General features: G+C 45.4%; 1 long non-coding RNA gene across 1 annotated transcript; it reads left to right on the forward strand.

The window, feature by feature from the left end:
- Positions 1-1,441: 1,441 nt before the first annotated feature.
- Positions 1,442-6,685, forward strand: LOC116035182. Its single transcript, XR_004101285.2, has 4 exons — positions 1,442-1,496; positions 1,613-1,787; positions 1,868-2,029; positions 6,292-6,685. It is a non-coding gene; the product is annotated as an uncharacterized LOC116035182 (long non-coding RNA).
- The last annotated feature ends 15,306 nt before the right edge of the window (positions 6,686-21,991 follow it).

A 21,991-nucleotide genomic window follows, 5' to 3' on the forward strand; every position in this document is an offset into this window, starting at 1 on the left:
ATATTGGGAGCTCAAATGAGTTTCTATCATTCTATCATTTCACACATAGTAGTTGGGTCTTTTACCATTGTAATACATATGAAGTTGGGCCTCCAGAATCTGTTGACCTCCTGTTGAGCTATACAGACAAATCAGGTGTCAGAGCGCCCAGTGAGAAATAAATGAAATGGATTTATTTATCTTTATAACTTGGTCTTAATGGATAGTCGGTTGTAACGTGGAGAGTGGAGGCCGGGGGAGTAACGCAGTCTTTGGTGGAAATCTCAGGGGGTCCCTCAAACAGATTTTCATCAAACCCCTGGGCCAGGACATCATTTACATAATTGTCAATGAGTAGCATTTCCATATTTCCATCTGGTCTCCATGCTTTATCGACCAACACCTTTTCTGGGGCCTGATGAGCGTCGGCATCGGGCGCCTTAACCCGGCGTTCGGTTCATCCCGCGGCGCCAGTTCTGCTTACCAAGTGGCAGGTGCTGGCTCACACTGTCAAACCTGTGCTCCTCCGTCATTTGTTTCCCGTCCTTCCACAGCTTGTGTCCGTTGCTGCCAGAACACCCAGGCACTGGGCTTAGGTATAGTGTAGGTCCATAAAAATGTTTGTTTATATTCTAGATGAGTAATTTGAGCTCTGGATTAACATCACTACTCACTGAATTAGTTTGAATATACTGTGTATTTCACTTAAGACTATAGGCCTTTTGACATTAGATTACAGGGACCGACACCTAGAAACTGGGTTTAGGTGTGTTTGTTTGTGTGTGTGTGTGTAATGCATGAAGTGTTCTTCCTCTGCTTTTACAGATGCCGCCTCATCCTCCTCCTCCTCTTCTTCTTCCTCCTTTTCATCCTCCTCCGTGTCCCGGCCCTCTACCTCCTCCTCCTCCTCCGTGTTCCTTGGTGTCTGCCACGAACAGAGCTGCCGCTGAGGTCGTGACGCCATGCGCTGCCGAGCCATCTGCCCTTCCTTCCGGCAGTGTGACACTCTTGAACAAACCTGCCAGCCGTACACCGAGCGCAAAGTTGTTTAGAAGGAACAAGCCGGTTCCTAGGACTCCGTCCCTCGCCTGCAAGAACTGTCATATCCTTGCTGCTGAGGTGAAGGTGGTGAGAAAACTGCTGGATATCGAAGTAGTCCGGAATGATGAACTTAAGCAGTTGCACTCGTCATCCAGTCGAGAAACTGTGAGCATTGTGTTATTCCTCTGATTCTGATATTACATTGTCATTATTTGGAAAGGTGCTAAAAGCTTAGGCTGTGGGATTCATGATATCACGGTCTCTGTGAGTCTTCTGGTTAAGTTTGAAGCTGATCAACTGAAAGTTTCTTACATTAAAGGGTCCCGATGCTAGAAGTTGGGTCTTTTACCATTGAAACATGAGATTGATGAAATGCAGTGCCCTGCAATGTATGTGTGACTCATTCTCTCTTAAATTTCAGGCTGCAAAGTACAAAAGGCGCAAGCCGCTTTCACTACCGAAATCGTCTCAATATGGTAAATATAACAATCATGCCAATGTCAAATTAATTTTATTCCTTAGTTTCATAATTTTGGGGCTTTTGTTTTGTAGACTATTGTGTTTTGAAAAAAGTATGTTCTTGTATTTTTAGTAAAACTGGTGGAGGAGTTCAAGGAGCACACGGAAGGAAGCAATCCCACGCATAAAATGAGGGAGAATGCCAACCAGCGAGCTAGCCATGTCCTTACCTTCCTGAGGTTTATGTCCCAGCCCGCTGATCCTCATTTGAACCTTCTCTTCTTGAAGGACTACGGTCAGATCAGGAAGTACGTACAAAATTGTAAAGATTATCAATGTCTAAAAGAGTAGAAGACGTGACCTAATTGATATTTTTTTCTATTTCAAGATTTACAGCCCATCTGTCTGAGCGTAACTTGAAACCGATGACGATAAGAAGCTACCTGACGGATGCTGTTGTATTTGTGAAGTACATTATGAGTACGGCGCCAGAAGGGGTGAAAATAGACGTAAAAAGCCTAAATGCGCTACTAGTGGAACTCCGGGCGAGGTTGAGGGACGTGTCGAGGTAGGGCAATGGCTGGCTCGGCGCCGCAGAAAGTCCGGTAAGATCACATCGCCCCACCTCTATTTACTTTAGACTATCTGGGCATGCCTGTAGACTTAACATGATAGGGACCCACACCCAGAAACTGGGTTTAGGTATGTGTTGGTCCATATATGTGTGAATATATTCTACTGAAGTAATTTGCGCTCTGGATTAAGATCACTGCTCACTGCATTAGTTTGAATGTACTGTGTGTTTTACTTAAGACTATATTATATAAAGAAACCCACACCTAGAAACTGGGTTTAACACATCTGAACAGCAAGATGAGCTACATGAACAGCAATATATTGGAGCTCTTATTTTCATTTGTTCTTTATTTTTCCAGGTGCAGAAGGCATGTCCGGGGACAGCGGAGATGCTCACACAGCACACACGGAGCATAACGGTTGATAAGAGAAACAATGTGAGAAGGATGGAGGATGGCTGTCTGAGGACGCGGAGTGTCTGTCGGAGGATGCGGAGGGGCTGTCGGAGAGTCTGTCGGAGATTTGTAGGAGTCTCTCTTCTGTTCCGCTTCAGACGTAGAGGGCAGCTTTCTGGGGAGGGAAGGTTTTGACGAGTCTTTCTGTTGCGCTTCAGAAAGTTCCATTCTCATTGAATGTCCAATTTGAATGTTGTTAATGTATAATAAATTGCAGATGCAATGAAGAATGATGTTTTTCTTGAGTTGGAGTGAGAGTGAATGACTAAAGTGCTTTAAATTGTTTCAATTTTGATCAGTAAGACTTCAGAAGTGCTTCATAACTCCTGCATCATAGGGTGTTAGCCTAAAACAATATAAATAAAAAAAAACTGCTTCTGGTTAAGTTTGAAGCTGATTGGAGCTCAAATGACAGTTTCTGACATTAAAGGGTCTCACACCTTCAAGCCGTGTCTTTTCACAATTGAAATAATTGAGCATTGTGTGACCTTTATAAAACAACGGGCCTATTCAGTAACTACTGATGGATTCATAGCTTCAAAAGAGGCATGTTCACAATTGAGCCGTTGCGGTTTCGGGGACCTGAGTGGCCCCCGTAAAGAACTGGCTTTGGGAAGGGGCTAGAAAGGTGGTGGTTGAGAGTCATGATTGTACGGCATCTGTGGGTCTTCTGGATGAGTTTGAAGCTGATTGGAGCTTAAATGACCCTTTACTTACATTACAGTGTTTCACAGCTCGAAGGTGGGTCTTTTCCCCATTGTAATACATATGAAATTGGTCCTCAGCGGCCTCCTGCATAACTTAAATAAAATAAAATGGTAATGTAGTCAGAGTTGTCTTAATATATTTAATTTTTTGTTAAAATTTCGAATGAATAATAATTAATTAACTATTAGGCCTTTTTTTTTCAATGGGCCCCAGCCCCCAGCCCACAAAAAGTTTTGTCCGCCCCTGCAGCCAGCAGAGCTGTGGGCGTCGTCAATTAGTGAACGTGCAGCAGCTGCGCAGGTGGATCAAAGAGATCAGTGAGACGACCGAGAGAGCGTGGGATCGCAGGTGTTTGAGGCATAACTGGATTCTGAGGTAAGAAACAAAAGAAATTCCGGTTTATTAGCTTACAGGGACTGACTTTGTGTTGTGTTAGTGATTGTTTATCGAAGTAATTTCAGGGAATTCAGAATCAACTGAACTTTTGCAGGTTCATGTAAGATTTCACAACGTTTTAGGGTGGTTATAGTGTCATTTAACACATTAATCGAAATTAAAACAGTAGTTAATTGTTTTACAAGTCATTTTCACCGTGTACGGGTCGTTTGCAAGTCATTTAATACATTAATGCACTTAATTGTTTTACAAGTTATTTTCGCGGGGATTTGGGGCTTTAAAGCGCTACGTCATTTTCCCGGGAGATTCAGCCAGCCATTTTGCGCAGGTGGATCAAAGAGACGGGGAGGGGAGAGCAGTCAGAATTGAGAAAGCGTAGGATCGCAGGTGTTTGAGGCAGAACTTGATTTTGAGGTAAGAAACAAAAGAAACTCCGTTTTACTGCTTACAGGGACTGACTTTGTGTTGTGTTAGTTGTTGTTCGTCAAAGTGATTTCAGGGAATTCAGAAATAAAGCACGTCATTTTCGCGGGAGATTCAGCAAGCTATTTAACACAATACGCCATTTTCCCGGGAGATTCTCCATTACACATGGATGCAAATTAATGGTACTTAATTTTGTACACATTATTTTTATATGGGTTTTACGTGGTTAACACACTGTTAATGAAGTCAGGATGAACATATTCTCAGCCATTGCATCATGTCAATAAAATTGCAACTAAAATGTTGTTATTTCCCAATTATAACATTCTTAACACATTGGGACCTTTGATTTAACATGAAAAGTATGAACTACATCAAATTAACTTGGCCTAATTTGATATAACATAATTAACTATCAAATGAGTTTCTATCAGAGTCTCACACCTAGAAGGTGGGTCCTTTACCATTGAAATACATACAAAGTTGGGTCTTTATTAATAACCGGCCTATTGAGTAGTCTTCTGCGATTCAGGCGTGATGCACAATTGCGCAGTGGTGGTGCACGCCGCATGAGCTGTGGACAGGCCTTCTGACCTCAGATTACAGGGACCCACACCCAGAAACTGGGTTTAGGTATAGTGTTGGTCCATAAAAATGTTTGCTTATTGAGATTTGAACTTCTATATTTTCAAATAGACACAGTGACCTGCTCAATGGATGGCTACGTTGGAAGTCCACTTTCTTTGCTGAGGGAGTACAGACCCAACTCGCTGAAGGTATCCCATCTTGAGGACATCGATGCCGCATCCCATGTTGATGACAGCGATGACGCTGCTGTAGAAGATGGGATCAGGAGGGAGATCCAGGACCCTTCCTTGGACCCACCTGCCATTGAGGCCATGGCCCCATCGGCTGCTGAGCCATTGGCCATTTCTTCCGCCAGCGTGACACTGTCTAACAACCCTGACTGTGAGGTCATGTCCCCGTCTGCCCATCCTTCCACCAGTAAGATTCACTGCTCACTGCATTTGTTTGAATATAATGTTTATTTTACTTAAGAGCATATTGTATACTTGAGCCTCCTGACCTAACATGATAGGGACTCAAACCTTGAAATTGGGTTTAGCAATGTGTTTGTCCATAAAAGTGTGTGTGTATTCTACTGAAATAATTTGAGCTCTGTATTAAGATCAAAGCTCACTGCATTAATTTGAATATACTGTGCATTTGACTGAAGAATATATTATATACTTGAGCTCTGGGCAGACCTAACATTATAGTACTCTCATCTAGAAACTGGGTTTAGGTATGTGTTAGTCTATAAAGGTTTTTTTTGTGTGTGTGTACATTGCATAACATGGTCTTCCTCTGCTTTTACAGATGCACTTGAGCAAAACCCTATAGAGTAAAAAATCCTGAGTGGCGGTAACTGGGGATAAAGTGCTAATGTCCTCCTCGTCCTCCTCTTCTTCCATCTCCATGTCCCTGTCCTCTACATCCTCGTCCTGGTCCTCCACAATGTCCCGGTCCTCTACCCCCTCCTCGTCCTCTGTGGTCCTGGGTGTTGGCCTCTTTCGTTCGGTTGTGCCGTGTGCTCATCGTGACACATGACGGCCGCCACTAGTTTGTATGCCTTTGAAGCATACAAACTCCGACTCTCACGCCTCCTTAAAGTACTTGAGGCAGTCCGAGCCACTGGCAGTGTGAAAGAGTTTCTGCCTCTAGTCCTCCCTCAATGCGAGACCGGAGACAGTTGTATCTGAGGAACCAGGCATTCTCCTTTTTTTGGCAGCGGTATGGCTTCCTGGCCAAAGTAGCGAGCTGTTTTGTGCTGGGAGGAGGTATAGGGCCGGGACATGGAGGAGGACCAGGACACAGTGGAGGACCGCTACATTGTGAGGGGAATCCTTCCACCAGTGTGACATCGTTGGATGAACCTGCCAGTGTCCCCATCCGCAGCTGATCCATTTGCCAATTCCTCGCCCGGAGTTCCACTAGCAGCGCACTCGTAATGTACTTCACAAATGCAACGGCGTCCGTCAGGTAGCTTTTTACTGTTGTCGGTTTCAAGTCGGTCTCCTTTATTTTCCACGTGGGATTGCTTCCTTCCGTGTGATCCTTGAACTCCGGAACCGGCTTGTTCCTTCTAAACAACTTTGTGCTCGATGTACGGTAGGCAGGTTTGTTCAAGGGTGTCAAACTGGCAGAAGGAGATGAGATGCCATCAGAGAGCAGTGGAACTCCGGGAGAGGGTGAGGGACGTGTCCAGAGCTGTGGTAGGGCAACAGCTGGCTCAGCGCCGCAGAAAGTCCGGTAAGATCACATCGCCCCACCTCTATTTGTTGACAAATCATAAAACACAGAACACATGTATGATAAATTGTTTCAATTTTCAGTTGAACTGGTGAAAGCGACTCATCGTGCATGATTCATTCATAACACACCAACAAGGATTTCTGCTGCACTCGGTAAGAATCACTGCTCACTGCAGTAGTTTGAATATAATGTATATTTTACTTAAAACTATATTATATACTTGAGCTCTGGACAGGCCTGCTGACCTAACATTAAAGGGACCAGCACCTAGAAACTGGGCTTAACACATCTGAACATTCAAGCAGGATGAGCTACATGAACAGCAATATATTTGAATAGCTCTTCTTTGCATTTGTTCTTTATTTTTCCAGGTGCAGAAGGCCGTTATTAATCCGGGGACAGCGAAGATGCTCACACAGCACACACAGAGCATAACCGGGGATAAGAGAATCAATGTGAGGAGGATGGTTTTCCACCGGTCTGTCGGAGGACGCGGAGGATCTGTTGGAGGACGCGGAGGATCTGTCAGAGGACGCGGAGGGTCTGTTGGAGGGTCTGCAGAAGGTTTCTGGTTCTAGTCCTCCCTCAATGTGAGACCGGAGACAGTTGTATCTGAGGAACCAGACGTACTCTTTTTTTCCCAGCGGTATGGCCGCTTGGCCAAAGTAACGAGCCGTTTTGTGTAGTTCCACCTATCAAAAATCATGACATTTCTCAATTAGGGTTACGATGACTTTGAAGTTAGAATTATTGTACTTACCCATATGATGCGATCGCCATTTTTCAATATTTCTGCTGATTTGACCCCTTTCTGCGTCATGTTGAGCGCGTCGCCTTTTTTGTGCCCAGTCACCGCCATGATGTAACCACTCAGGAGCCCGAAAAACATCCTCAGCCTCTTCTTCTTTTTCCAATTCTTCTCTTGCAAGAGAACTGGCATTGCTGAGGCCTAACAAGCAAATAGATTTCTAGGAGTCTCTTCTGTTCTGCTTGACACAGTTCAGTCCTCATTGAATGTCCAATGTGAATGTTTAAAATGTTTAATAAATTGTAGTTGCAAAGAATGTTGTTTTTCTTGAGTTGGAGTGAGAATGAATGACTAAAGTGCTTTAAATTGTTTCAATTTTGGTCAGTAAGACTTGTGCTTCATAACTACTGCATCATAGGGTGTTAGCCCAAAACAATCTAAATAATAAAAAAAACTGCTTCTGGTTAAGTTTGAAGCTGATTTGAGCTCAAATGAGTTTCTATCATTAAAGATTTTCACACCTGGAAGTTGGATCTTTTACCATTGTAATACATATGAAGTTGGGCCTCCAGAATCTGATGACCTCCTGTTGTGCTGGACAGACAAATCAGGTGTAAAAGTGCTCGGTGAGATGTCAGCTGCACAGCAAAAGTAACCACATCTTGATACGCAAACATTTGGCTAAACGGGCACGCCTCGACGCAGTGGGCCCGATGTTCGATTCCGGCCTGCGGCCTTTTGCTGCATGTTATTCAAAGTATGTCTCCCCTTTCATCTCTTCGGCTGTCCTGTCAAATAAAGGCATTAAAAAATGCCCCAAAAACAATCTTTAAAAAAAGAGGAATTATAGAAGCTTCAAACATTGCCAACTGATAAGACACGTAGGCCAAATTTAGCCTTTTCTGACCTTTATAAAGCAACAGGGCAATAAAGTATTTCTAATTGAAAACATAGCTTCAAAATAGCAATGTGTGATCAGTGCGGGATGCCAAGTTGAGCCGTGGCGGTTTTTGGGACCCCCTTCCTAATGCCAGTTCTTTACAGGGGCCACCCCTACAAAGAACTGGCATTAGGAAGGGGCTAGAATGTTGGGGGTTGAGATTCCTGGTCCTCTGGCCTCTGTGAGTCTTCTGGTCCAGTTTGAAGCTGATTGGACCTCAAATGACCGTTTACTTACATTAAAGATTTTCAAACCTACAAACCGGGTCTCTTCCAATTGATAAACATACGAAGTTGGGACTCCGGATGTCGTCCATCGGCCTCCTGAGGTTTGCGGTCGATTTCGGTCACCTCCCGTCGCGCTAGACGGACCGATCGGGTGACGGAGCGTTAGGCGAGACCTCGGCCGTACGGCAAAAGCGACCGCGAGTCGATACGACCGCGTTTGGCCGAACGGGCCTAGGCCGGGCAAACGAAGCCGCCCGAGACACGTAGGCTTAAACCGAGGCCTCGCGTGACCCCCGGTGACCATTATAAAACAACGGGCAGATTCAGTAGTTCTAAATGGATTCGTAGCTTCAAAATGGGCACGCGCGACACAGGGCTGACGCACAATTGAGACGTGGCGGTTTCGGGGCCTCAGTTGGCCCCCGTAAAGAACTGGCCTTGGGAATGGGCTAGAACGCTGGGGGTTGAGATAGATAGATAGATAGATAGATAGATAGATATCTTATATATTTATTTTATAGATTTTTATATAGATTTTTATTGATCCCAAAAAAAATGGGAAATAACATTTTTGCAGCGGCAAAAAATTCAGACACAGCACACGTACAGAGTAAACATTAAATAATAGGAAAAAAATATACATGAAATAATAATAGAATACTACACTAGCAATATTTAAGATATATACAATTTGGAAATGAAATGTAAAATGTACAACTGTTTCTATTTATAGATAAAACTTAATGTGCAAGTTGGGGAGTAAAAATGTACAACTGTTTCACTGGTAATGATTGTGCAATGTTGGTCAAGGTGCATTCAGTGTAGTTGTGATGTATTTGAGTCTTATCTAACACTCAGAGATGAAGTGTTAAAATGTTTTAAAGCCTGTGGTAGGAATGATTTCCTGTAGCGGTCAGTGCAACATCGAAGCTGTCGGAGCCTCTTGGAGAAGGTGCTCCTCTGTTGGACCAGTGTGGGGTGGAGAGGGTGGTCGGGGTTATCCATGATAGATAACAGCTCCGATGCTGCTGCCCCAGCAGATGGCGGAGGAGAACAGAGCGCTGGCCACAACAGACTGGTAGAACATCTCCAGCATCTTTCTGCACACGTTGAAGGATCTCTGCTTCCTCAGGAAATAGAGTCTGCTCATCCCCTTCTTGTAAACGGCAGTGCTGTTGACTTTCCAGTTCAGCCTGTTGTCGATGTTGACGCCCAGGTATCTGTACTACGGAGCCGTTCCCTTCCTCCTGAAGTCAATCACCATCTCTCTGGTCTTATCCACATTCAGCAGCAGGTGATTCTTACCAGACCACTCCACAAAGTTGTCCACCAGCACTCTGTACTCTCCCTCCTGTCCGTCACTTATACACCCAACAACTGTACAGTCATCAGAGAACTTCTGTAGGTGACATGACTCTGAGCTGTACTGGAAGTCTGTGGTGTATAAGGTGAACAGAATGGGAGATTCATGATTGTACGGCCTCTGCGGGTCTTCTGGAAGAGTTTGAAGCTGATGGGAACTTAAATGACCGTTTACTTACATTAAAGATTTTCACACCTACAAACCGGGTCTTTTCCAATTGAAATACATACAAAGATGGGCCTTTATAAAACAATGGGCCAATTAAGTAGTTCTAAATGGATTCGTAGCTCCAAAATAGGCATGTGCGATACAGGGGTGACGCACAATTGAGGCGTGCTGGTTTCGGCGACCTGAGTGGCCCCCGTAAAGAACTGGCTTTGGGAAGGGGCTAGAAAGCTGGAGGTTGGGAGTCGTGATTGTACGGCCTCTGTGGGTCTACTGGATGAGTTTGAAGCTGATTGGACCTCAAATGACCGTTTACTTACATTAAAGATTTTCACACCTACTAACCGGGTCTCTTCCCATTGAAATACATATGAAGTTGGTCCCCAGCGGACTCCTGACCTTTGGAAACTCATTTAACTCTTTGCTGCATAATTTCGATGTTGGGCTCCTCATCTAATAAAAATATAATATTGTAAATGTACCAAAATTGCAGCAACTTTACATTAAAGTGGGTAACAGCTCTAAGGTGGGTCTTTTCCCATTGAAATACATATGAAGTTGGTCCTCAGCGGCCTCCTGCATAAGTTAATAAAATAAAATGTTAATGTACCTTCAAAATAGGCACGCGCGATAAAGGGGTGATGCACAATTGAGCCGTGGCAGTTTCGGGGCCTCAGGAGGCCCCCGTAAAGGACAGGCATTGGGAAGGGGCTAGAAGGCCGGGGGTTGAGAGTCGTGATTGTATGGCCTCCGCGGGTCTTCTGGATGAGTTTGAAGCTGATGGGAGTTTAAATGTACGTTTACTTACATTAAAGATTTTCACACCTACACACTGGGTCCTTTCCAATTGAAATACATACAAAGATGGGCCTTTATAAAACAATGGGCCAATTAAGTAGTTCTAAATGGATTCGTAGCTTCAAAATAGGCGTGTGCGACACGTGCTTGGATGCACAATTGAGCCGTGCTGGATTCGTGGCCTCGGGTGGCCCCCGTAAAGAACTGGCTTTGGGAAGGGGCTAGAAGGCCGGGGGTTGAGATTCTTGTTCTCACGGCCTCTGTGTGTCTTCTGGTCGAGTTTGAAGCTGATTAGACCTCAAATTACAGTTTCTACCATTAAAGAGTTTCACACCTACGAACCGGTTCTCTTCCAATTGAAATACATACGAAGTTGGTCCCCAGCGGCCTCCTGCATCAGACAAATAAAATGAAATGGTAATGTAGTCAGAGTTGTCTTAATATATTTAATGTTTTGTTAAAATTTCGACTAAATAATAATTAATTAAGTATTAGGCTTTTTTTTTTCAATGGACACCAGCCCCCAGCCCCCAACATTTTTTTTTCCGCCCCTGCAGCCAGCAGAGCTGTGGGCGTCGTCAATTAGAGTGCGTGCAGCGGCCACGCAGGTAGATCAAAGTGATCAGTGAGTGGGAGGGGAGAGCAGGCATCAGTGAGACGACAGAGACAGCATGGGATCGTAGAAGTTTGAGGCAGAACTTGATTTTAAGGTAAGAAACAAAAGAAATTCCGCTTTATTAGCTTACAGGGACTGACTTTGTGTTGTGTTAGTTGTTGTTTATCGAAGTGATTTCAGGGAATTCGTTTTTTTTGCGTTAGCAAGCCATTTAACACAATGCGTCATTTTCCCGGGAGATTTTCCCGGGAGATTTACCATGCCATTTAACACACGGATGCAAATGTATGGTATTTACTGGTGTACACTTTATTTTTGTATGGGTTTTATGTGGTTAAACACACTGTTAATGAAGTCAGGATGAAGATATTCTCAGCCATTGCATCACATCAATAAAATTGGAATTCAAATGGAATTTAACATGTTATTGTTTCCTAATTTGATATGACATAATTCATTGAAAAGTGTTCTACTGTTGTGCTTTTTGTTTCCATGAACACAGAGGGAATATAGACGTGGATGAGCTAGCCGCAAGTCGGGCTCTCCCCCCCCCCAAATCAGGAAGGCATGACAGTAAGTGTCTTATTTAATGTATTTATGTATCTATATGTATTTATTTATATTTTTATAACTTGGGCTTATTGAGGCCTTTAGTGATCTTTTTTTTAAATACCTGGGCCAATTAATTATTCCTAAAAGGATTCATAACTTCAATATGGGTCTCTATTCTTGGTCTCACGGCCTCTGTGAGTCTTCTGGTCGAGTTTGAAGCTGATTGGACCTCAAACGATAGTTTCTAACACTAAAGAGTCTTACACCTAGAAGTCGGATCTTTTAAACATTGAAAATATTGAGCATTGTGTGGCCTTTGTAAAACAACGGGCCAATTAAGTAGTTCTAAATGGATTCGTAGCTTCAAAAGAGGCACGCGCGATACAGGGGTGACGCACAATTGAGCCGTTGCGGTTTCGGGGCCTCGGGAGGCCCCCGTAAAGAACTGGCTTTGGGAGGGGGCTAGAAGGCTGGGGAGTCGTGATTGTACGGCCTCTGCGGGTCTTCTTGTCGAGTTTGAAGCTGATTGGACCTCAAATGACAGTTTCTAACATTAAAGAGTTTCACACCTACAAACCGGGTCTTTTCCAATTGAAAAACATACGAAGTTGGCCTCCAGATCTCGTCCGTCGGCCTCTTGAGGTTTGCGGTCAATTTCGGTCACCTCCCGTCGCGCTAGACGGACAAATCGGGTGTCGGAGCGTTCGGCGAGACCTCTGCCGTACGGCGAAAGCGACCGCGATTGGCTGAAAGGGCCTCAGTCGGGCAAATAAAGCCACCCAAATAGGCTTCACTGAGGCCTTTTGTGACCCTTGGTGACCATTATAAAATAACAATTAAAAAATTCTAAATGGATTTGTAGCTTCAAAATAGGCATGCGCGAATCAGTCTGGTGTGTATTTAGGGGGTGAGCAAAAACAGATGAAAAGTCAAAATATTTTGAGCCCTGTGGAACAACTCTCCTCCCTCCATCAGCTCCAACGCAATGTAATAACTGTCCTCCGTCTGATAGAAGTCCTTCGTTTTTATGCAACTCTGCGGTTAAATTTGGCAGCATTGTAGTGTCTTTCTGCGCAGAGGTTGTAGATTTTGTAATGGTTTTTATGCTTTGAATCCAAAAACCATACTACATAGTCTATATTGTTTCTGTACACGCGTTTGAGTCCCTCCACTGGGAAGCCCATTGTACAATATAGCCGCAGGCTCCACTCCTGGTGGTGCCCTTCCGTCAATTCCTTTAAGTGTCAGCTTATAAACCGTTGATGTCTTCTTTATAAACCGCTGTGGCCCTGAGGACAGCACCTGGAGGAAGTTTCCCGGCATGTGAGGCGTCCTTTCCCCGTTGTTGTTTCCTAAACCCAACCTTCGCCGTCTTGTTATTGTCTTACATCTCCTGTAAATAAAATACTGACAATACTAGAATATGTTTAGAGACAAAAATGTTTTCCCCACTTTATTTATTTTTAGAGATTTTAACTTCTATATTTTCAGAAAAATATGGTGACCCGGTCTGAGGACAGGATGGAAGGGAGGGAGATGCAGGACCCTTCCTCAGTCCCACCTGCCATTGATGTCACGGCCCCATCCTCTGCTGAGCCATTTTCCACTCCTTCCGCAAGTGTGACGCCGACGCACAACCCTGATTATGAGGTCACGGCCCCATCCCCTGCTGAGCCATTTGCCACTCCTTCCACTCATGTGGTCATTGACACGTCTGCCTATCCTTCCACCAGTAAGAATCACTGCTCACTGTATTTCCTTGAATGTAATGTGTATTTGACTTAAGAATATATTGTATTCCTGAGCTCTGGTCCGGCCTGTTAACCTTACATTACAGGGACCCACATCTAGAAACTGGGTTTATGTATGTGTTAGTCTATAAAGGTGTGTTTGTGTGTGTACATTGCATAAAGTGGTCTTCCTCTGCTTTTACAGATGCACTTGAACAAAATCCTAGCATCCCTGTGGACATTGGTGTCTGCCACGAACGAACCGGCCGGAGAGGTCATGGCCCCTTCTGCCACAGTCAGCCTGTCCTTCTACCAGTAAGAATCACTGCTCACTGTATTTGTTTGAATATACTGTGCATTTGACTTGAGAATATAATATATATAATTGAGCTCTGGTCAGGCCTGCTGAACTTACATTGTAGGGACTCACACCTAGAAACTGGTTTTAACTCATCTGAACATTCAAACAAGATGAGCTACATGAACAGCAATATATTTGAGCTCTTATTTGTATTTTTGTTCTTTATTTTTCCAGGTGCAGAAGGCCTCTATTAGTCCAGAGACGGTGAAAATGCCCACACAGCACTTGCAGAGCGTAACGGCTGATAAGAGAGACAATTTGAGGAGGATGGTTTTCCTCCTGTATGGATATGTCAGAGATTCTGTCGGATGCGGAGGATCTGTCGGAGGATGCGGAGGATCTGTCGGAGGATGTGTCGGACGACGCAGGAGGGTCTGTCTGAGGGTCTGTCGGAGGGTCTGTCGGAGGGTCTGTCGGAGGGTCTGTCGGAGGGTCTGTCGGAGGGTCTGTCGGAAGGTCTGTCGAAGGGTATGTCGGAGGAGGCAGGAGGGTCTGTCGGAGGGTCTGTCGAAGGGTCTGTCGAAGGGTCTGTCGGAGGACGCAGGAGGGTCTGTCGGAGGGTCTGTCGGAGGGTCTGTCGGAGGGTCTGTGGGAGGGTCTGTAGGAGGACGCAGGAGGGTCTGTCGAAGGGTATGTCGGAGGACGCAGGAGGGTCTGTCGGAGGGTCTGTCGGAGGGTCTGTCGGAGGACGCAGGAGGGTCTGTCGGAGGGTCTGTCGGAGGGTCTGTGGGAGGGTCCGTAGGAGGACGCAGGAGGGTCTGTCGAAGGGTATGTCGGAGGACGCAGGAGGGTCTGTCGGAGGGTCTGTCGGAGGGTCTGTCGGAGGATGCAGGAGGGTCTGTCGGAGGGTCTATCGGAGGGTATGTCGGATGACACAGGAGGGTCTGTCGAAGGGTCTGTCGAAGGGTCTGTCGGAGGGTCTGTCGGAGGGTCTGTCGGAGGGTATGTCGGAGGGTCTGTAGGAGGGTCTGTCGGAGATTTGTAGGAGTCTGTTCTGTTCCGCTTCAGACGTAGAGGGCCGCTTTAGGGAAGGTTTTGATGAGTCTATTCTGTTCCGCTTGATACAGTTCCGTTCTCATTGAATGTCCAATTTGAATGTTAAAAATAAATTGCAGATGCAAAGAAGAATGATGTTTTTCTTGAGTTGGAGTGAGAGTGAATGACAAAAGTGCTTTAAATTGTTTCAATTTTGATCAGAAAGACTTGTGCTTCATAACTCCTGCATCATAGGGTGTTAGCCCAAAACAAAGTTTGAAGCTGATTGGAGCTCAAATGAGTTTCTATCATTAAAGAGTTTCACATCTGGAAGTTGGGTCTTTTACCATTGTAATACATATGAAGTTGGGCCTCCATGTAAGTAAGGGTTAGAGTAAGATCAATTTGGGATTCATTGTTTTACGGCCTCTGAGTCATCTGGTTTTAATTTTGAAACTGATTGGAGCTCAAATGTGTTTTACATTAATGGGTCTCACACCTACAGGTTGGGTCTTATCAATTGAAATACATATGAATTTGGGCCTCCAGAATCTGATGACCTCCTGTTGTGCTAGACAGACAAATCAGGTGTAAAAGTGCTCGGTGAGACGTCAGCTGTACAGCAAAAGTAACCACAACTCGATACGCAAACATTTGGCTAAACGGGCACGCCTCGACGCAGTGGGCCCGATGTTCGAATCCGGCCTGCGGCCTTTTGCTGCATGTTATTCAAAGTCTGTCTCCCCTTTCATCTCTTCGGCTGTCCTGTCAAACAAAGGCATTAAAAAATGCCCAAAAAACAATCTTTAAAAAAAGAGGAATTATAAAAGCTTCAAACATTGCCAACTGATAAGACACATAGGCCAAATTGAGCCTTTTTTGACCTTTATAAAGCAACAGGGCAATAAAGTATTTCTAATTGGAAACATAGCTTCAAAATAGCAAAGTGTGATCAGTGCGGGATGCCAAGTTGAGCCGTGGCAGTTTTTGGGACCTAATGCCAGTTCTTTATAGGGGCCACCCCTATAAAGAACTGGCATTAGGAAGGGGCTAGAATGTTGGGGGTTGAGATTCCTGGTCCTCTGGCCTCTGTGAGTCTTCTGGTCGAGTTTGAAGCTGATTGGACCACAAATGACCGTTTACTTACATTAAAGATTTTCAAACCTACAAACCGGGTCTCTTCCAATTGAAAAACATACAAAGTTGGGCCTCCGGATGTCGTCCATCGGCCTCCTGAGGTTTGCGGTCGATTTCGGTCACCTCCCGTTGCGCTAGACGGACCGATCGGGTGTCGGAGCGTTCGGGGAGACCTCGGCCGTACGGCAAAAGCGACCGCGAGTCAATACGACCGGGCAAACGGAGCCGCCCGAGACGCGTAGGCTTAGAACGAGGCCTCGCGTGACCCCTGGTGACCATTATAAAACAACGGGCCGATTCAGTAGTTCTAAATGGATTCGTAGCTTCAAAATGGGCACGCGCGACACAGGGCTGACGCACAATTGAGACGTGGCGGTTTAGCGGCCTCAGTAGGCCCCTGTAAAGAACTGGCTTTGGGAATGGACTAGAACGCTGGGGGTTGAGATAGATAATTAGATAGATTTTTTTATTAATCCCAAAAAAAATGGGAAATAACATTGTTGCAGCTGCAACAATTTCAGACACACAGCACAAGTACAGAGTAAACATTAAATAATAGGAAAAAAATATACATAAAATAATAATAGAATACTACACTAGCAATATTTAAAATACATACAATTTGGAAATGAAATGTAAAATGTACAACTGTTTCGATATATAGATAAAACTTAATGTGCAAGTTGGGGAGTAAAAATGTACAACTGTTTCACTGGTAATGATTGTGCAAGGTTGGTCAAAGTGCATCCAGTGTAGTTGTGATGTATTTGAGTCTTATCTAACACTCAGAGATGAAGTGTTAAAATGTTTTAAAGCCAGCAGCAGGTGATTCTTACCAGACCACTCCACAACGTTGTCCACCAGCGCTCTGTACTCTCCCTCCTGTCCGTCACTTGTACACCAAACAACTGCAGAGTCATCAGAGAACTACTGTAGGTTACATGACTGAGCTGTACTGGAAGTCCGTGGTGTATAAGGTGAAAAGAAAGGGAGAGTCATGATTGTACGGCCTCTGCGGGTCTTCTGGATGAGTTTGAAGCTGATGGGAGCTTAAATGACCGTTTACTTACATTAAAGATTTTCACACCTACAAACCGGGTCTTTTCCAATTGAAATACATACGAAGATGGGCCTTTATAAAACAACGGGCCAATTAAGTAGTTCTAAATGGATTCGTAGCTTCAAATTAGGCGTGTGCGATACGTGCTTGGATGCACAATTGAGCCGTGCTGGATTCGGGGCCCCGGGTGGCCCCCGTAAAGAACAGGCTTTGGGAAGGGGCTAGAAGGCTGGGGGTTGAGATTCTTGGTCTCACGGCCTCTGTGAGTCTTCTGGTCGAGCTTGATGCTGATTGGACCTCAAATGACAGTTTCTACCATTAAAGAGTTTCACAACTACAAACCGGGTCTCTTCCAATTGAAATATATACGAATTTGGTCCCCAGCGGCCTCCTGCATAAGTTAAATAAAATAAAATGGTAATGTAGTCAGAGTTGTCTTAATATATTTAATGTTTTGTTAAAATTTCGACTAAATATTAATTAATTAAGTATTAGGCCTTTTTTTACAATGGGCCCCAGCCCCCAACATTTTTTGTCCGCCCCTGCAGCCAGCAGAGCTGTGGGCGTGGTCAATTAGAGTGCGTGCAGTGGCCACGCAGGTAGATCAAAGAGATCAGTGAGTGGGAGGGGAGAGCAGGCATCAGTGAGACGACAGAGAAAGCATGGGATCGCAGAAGTTTGAGGCAGAACTTGATTTTAAGGTAAGAAACAAAAGAAATTCCGTTTTATTAGCTTACAGGGACTGACTTTGTGTTGTGTTAGTTGTTGTTTATCGAATTGATTTCAGGGAATTCGTTTTTTTGCGTTAGCAAGCCATTTAACACAATGCGTCATTTTCCCGGGAGATTTTCCCGGGAGATTCAGTGAGCCATTTAACACAATACGTCATTTTCCAGGGAGATTCAGCACGTCATTTAACACATGGATGTAAATGAATGGTACTTAATGGTGTACACGTTATTTTTGTATGGGTTTTACGTGGTTAACACACTGTTGAAGTCGGGATTAAAGTGCGTGCGGCGTTGCGCAGGTAGATCAAAGGGAGAGAGCATGCGGTCGCAGAAGTCTGAGGCTGAACTTGATTTTGAGGTAGGAAACAAAAGAAATTCTGTTTTATTTGGCTTACAGGGAGACTGACTTTGTGTTAGGTTAGTGATTGTTTATCGAAGTAATTTCAGGGAATTCAGAAATAAAGCACGTTGTTTTTCGTGTTGTGTTAGCAAGCCATGTAACACACTACGTCATTTTCCCGGGAGATTCAGCAAGTCATTTAACACAATACGCCATTTTCCCGGGAGATTCACCATGCCATTTAACACACGGATGCAAATGTATGGTATTTAATGGTGTACACTTTATTTTTGTATGGGTTTTATGTGGTTAAACACACTGTTAATGAAGTCAGGATGAACATATTCTCAGCCATTGCATCACATCAATAAAATTGGAATTCAAATGGAATTTAACACGTTATTGTTTCCTAATTTGATAGATAGGTTCTAGAAGGCTGGGGGTTGAGATTCTTGGTCTCACGGCCTCTGTGAGTCTTCTGGTCGAGTTTGAAGCTGATTGGACCTCAAATGACAGTTTTTAACATTAAAGAGTTTCACACCTACAAACCGGTTCTTTTCCAATTGAAATACATACGAAGTTGGTCTCTTGTGAGGTTTGCGGTCAATTTCGGTCGCCTCCCGTCGCACTAGACGGACAAATCGGGTCTCGGAGCGTTCGGCGAGACCTCGGCCGTACGGCGAAAGCGACCGCGATTGGCTGAAAGGGCCTCGGTCGTGCAAATAAAGCCACCCAAGTAGGCTTCACTGAGGCCTTTTGTGACCCTTGGTGACCATTATAAAATAACAATTAAAAAATTCTAAATGGATTTGTAGCTTCAAAATAGGCATGCCTGAATCAGTATGGTGTGTATTTAGGGGGTAAGCAAAAACAGATGAAAAGTCAAAATATTTTGAGCCCTGTGGAACAACTCTCCTCCCTCCATCAGCTCCAACGCGATGTAATAACTGTCCTCCGTCTGATAGAAGTCCTCCGTTTTTATGCAACTCTGCGGTTAAATTTGGCAGCATTGTAGTGTCTTTGTGCGCAGAGGTTGTAGATTTTGTAATGGTTGTTAGGCTTTGAATCCAAAAACCATACTACATAGTCTATATTGTTTCTGTACACGCGTTTGAGTCCATCCACTGGAAAGCCCATTGTGAAATTTAGCCGCAGGCTCCACTCCTGGTGGTGCCCTTCCATCAATTCCTTTAAGTTTCAGCTTATAAACCGCTGATGTCTTCTCATAAACCGCTGATGTCTTCTCATAAACCGCTCTGGCCCTGAGGACAGCACCCGGAGGAAGTTTCCCGGCATGTGAGGCGTCCTTTCCCCGTTGTTGTTTCCTAAACCCAACCTTCGCCGTCTTGTTATTGTCTTACATTTCCTGTAAATAAAATACTGACAATACTAGAATATGTTTAGAGACAAAAATGTTTTCCCCACTTTATTTATATTTAGAGATTTTAACTTCTATATTTTCAGAAAAATATGGTGACCCGGTCTAAGGACCGCTACATTGGAAAGCGACATACTTTGCTGAGGGCGTCCAGACCCAACTCGCCGATGGCATCCCATCTTGATGAGCTCGATGATGCTGCTGTAGAACATGGGATCAGGAGGGAGATGCAGGACCCTTCCTCAGTCCAACCTGCCATTGATGTCATGGCCCCATCCGCTGCTGAGCCGTGTGCCACTCATTCCGCCAGTGTGACGCCGTCGAACAACCCTTATTATGAGGTCACGGCCCTATCCCCTGCTGAGCCAATTGCCACTCCTTCCGCCAGTGTGACGCCGTCGAACGACCCTGATTATGAGGTCACGGCCCCATCCGCTGCTGAGCCCTTTGCCACTCCTTCCGCCAGTGTGACGCCGTCGAACGACCCGGATTATGAGGTCACGGCCCCATCCGCTGCTGAGCCATTTGCCACTCCTTCCGCCAGTGTGACGCCGTCGAACGAGCCTGATTATGAGGTCACGGCCCCATCCGTGGCTGAGCCATTTGCCACTCCTTCTGCCAGTGTGACGCCGTCGAACGACCCTGATTATGAGGTCATGGCCCCATCCGCTGCTGAGCCCTTTGCCACTCCTTCCGCCAGTGTGACGCCGTCGAACGACCCGGATTATGAGGTCATGGCCCCATCCGCTGCTGAGCCATTTGCTACTCCTTCCGCCCGTGTGACGCCATCACACAACCCTGATTATGAGGTCATGGCCCCATCCGCTGCTGAGCCCTTTGCCACTCCTTCCGCCAGTGTGACGCCGTCGAACGACCCGGATTATGAGGTCATGGCCCCATCCGCTGCTCAGCCATTTGCCTCTCCTTCCACTCGTGTGACACCGTCGCACAAACCTGACTTTGAGGTCATTGACACGTCTGCCTCTACTTCCACCAGTAAGAATCACTGCTCACTGTATTTCCTTGTATGTAATCTGTATTTTATTTAAGAATATATTGTATTCTTGAGCTCTGGTCCGGCCTTTTAACCTTACATTACAGGGACCCACATCTAGAAACTGGGTTTATGTATGTGTTAGTCTATAAAGGTGTGTTTGTGTGTGTACATTGCATAAAGTGGTCTTCCTCTGCTTTTACAGATGCACTTGAACAAAATCCTAGCATCCCTGTGGTCATTGGTGTCTGCCACAAACGAACCGGCTGGAGAGGTCATGGCCCCTTCTGCCACAGTCAGCCTGTCCTACCAGTAAGAATCACTGCTCATTGTATTTGTTTGAATATACTGTGCATTTGACTTGAGAATATAATATATATACTTCAGCTCTGGTCAGGCCTGCTGAACTTACATTGAAGGGACTCACACCTAGAAACTGGGTTTAGGTATCGGTTGATCTATAAATGTGTGTGTGTGTATTCTACATAAGTATTTTGAGCTCTGGATTAAGATTACTGCTCACTGCATTAGTTTGAATGTACTGGGTATTTTACTTAAGACTATATTATATACTTGAATTCTGGACAGGCCTGCTGGGTTAGGCTAACCCAAACATTAAAGGGACCCACACCTAGAAACTGGGTTTAACACATCTGAACATTCAAACAGGATGAGGTACATGAACAGCAATATATTTGAGCTCTTATTTGGATTTGTTCTTTATCTTTCCAGGTGCAGAAGGCCTCTATTAGTCCGGAGACAGTGAAAATGCTCACACAGCACTCGGAGTGCATAACGGTTGATAAGAGAAACAATGCGAGTAGGATGGTTTTCCACATGTCTGGATATGTCGGAGGATCTGTCGGTGGATGCAGAGGATCTGTCGGAGGGTGTGTGGGAGAGTCTGTCGGAGGGTCTGTCGGAAGACGCGGAGGGTCTCTCGGAGGGTCTGTCGGAGAGTCTGTCGGAGGGTCTGTCGGAAGACGCGGAGGGTCTCTCGGATGGTCTGTCGGAGGGTCTGTCGGAGAGTCTGTCGGAGGGTCTGTCGGAAGACGCGGAGGGTCTCTCGGATGGTCTGTCGGAGGGTCTGTCGGAGAGTCTGTCGGAGGGTCTGTCGGAAGACGCGGAGGGTCTCTTGGATGGTCTGTCGTAGGGTCTGTCGGAGAGTCTGTCGGAGGGTCTGTCGGAAGACGCGGATGGTCTCTCGGAGGGTCTGTCGGAAGATGCGGAGGGTCTGTCGGAGGGTCTGTCGGAGGGTCTGTCGGAGGGTCTGTCGGAAGACGCGGAGGGTCTGTCGGAGAGTCTGTCGGAGGGTCTGTCGGAGGGTCTGTCGGAAGACGCGGAGGGTCTGTCGGAGGGTCTGTCGGAAGGTCTGTCGGAGGGTCTGTCGGAGAGTCTGTCGGAAGACACGGAGGGTCTGTCGGAGGGTCTGTCGGAGGGTCTGTAGGAAAACGTGGAGGATCTGTCGGAGAAACCCTCCGACGGACCCTCCGCATCTTCCGACATACCGTCGGAGGACG

Source organism: Sander lucioperca, chromosome 7 (genome assembly GCF_008315115.2).
Source record: "Sander lucioperca isolate FBNREF2018 chromosome 7, SLUC_FBN_1.2, whole genome shotgun sequence".
NCBI lineage: Eukaryota > Metazoa > Chordata > Actinopteri > Perciformes > Percidae > Sander > Sander lucioperca.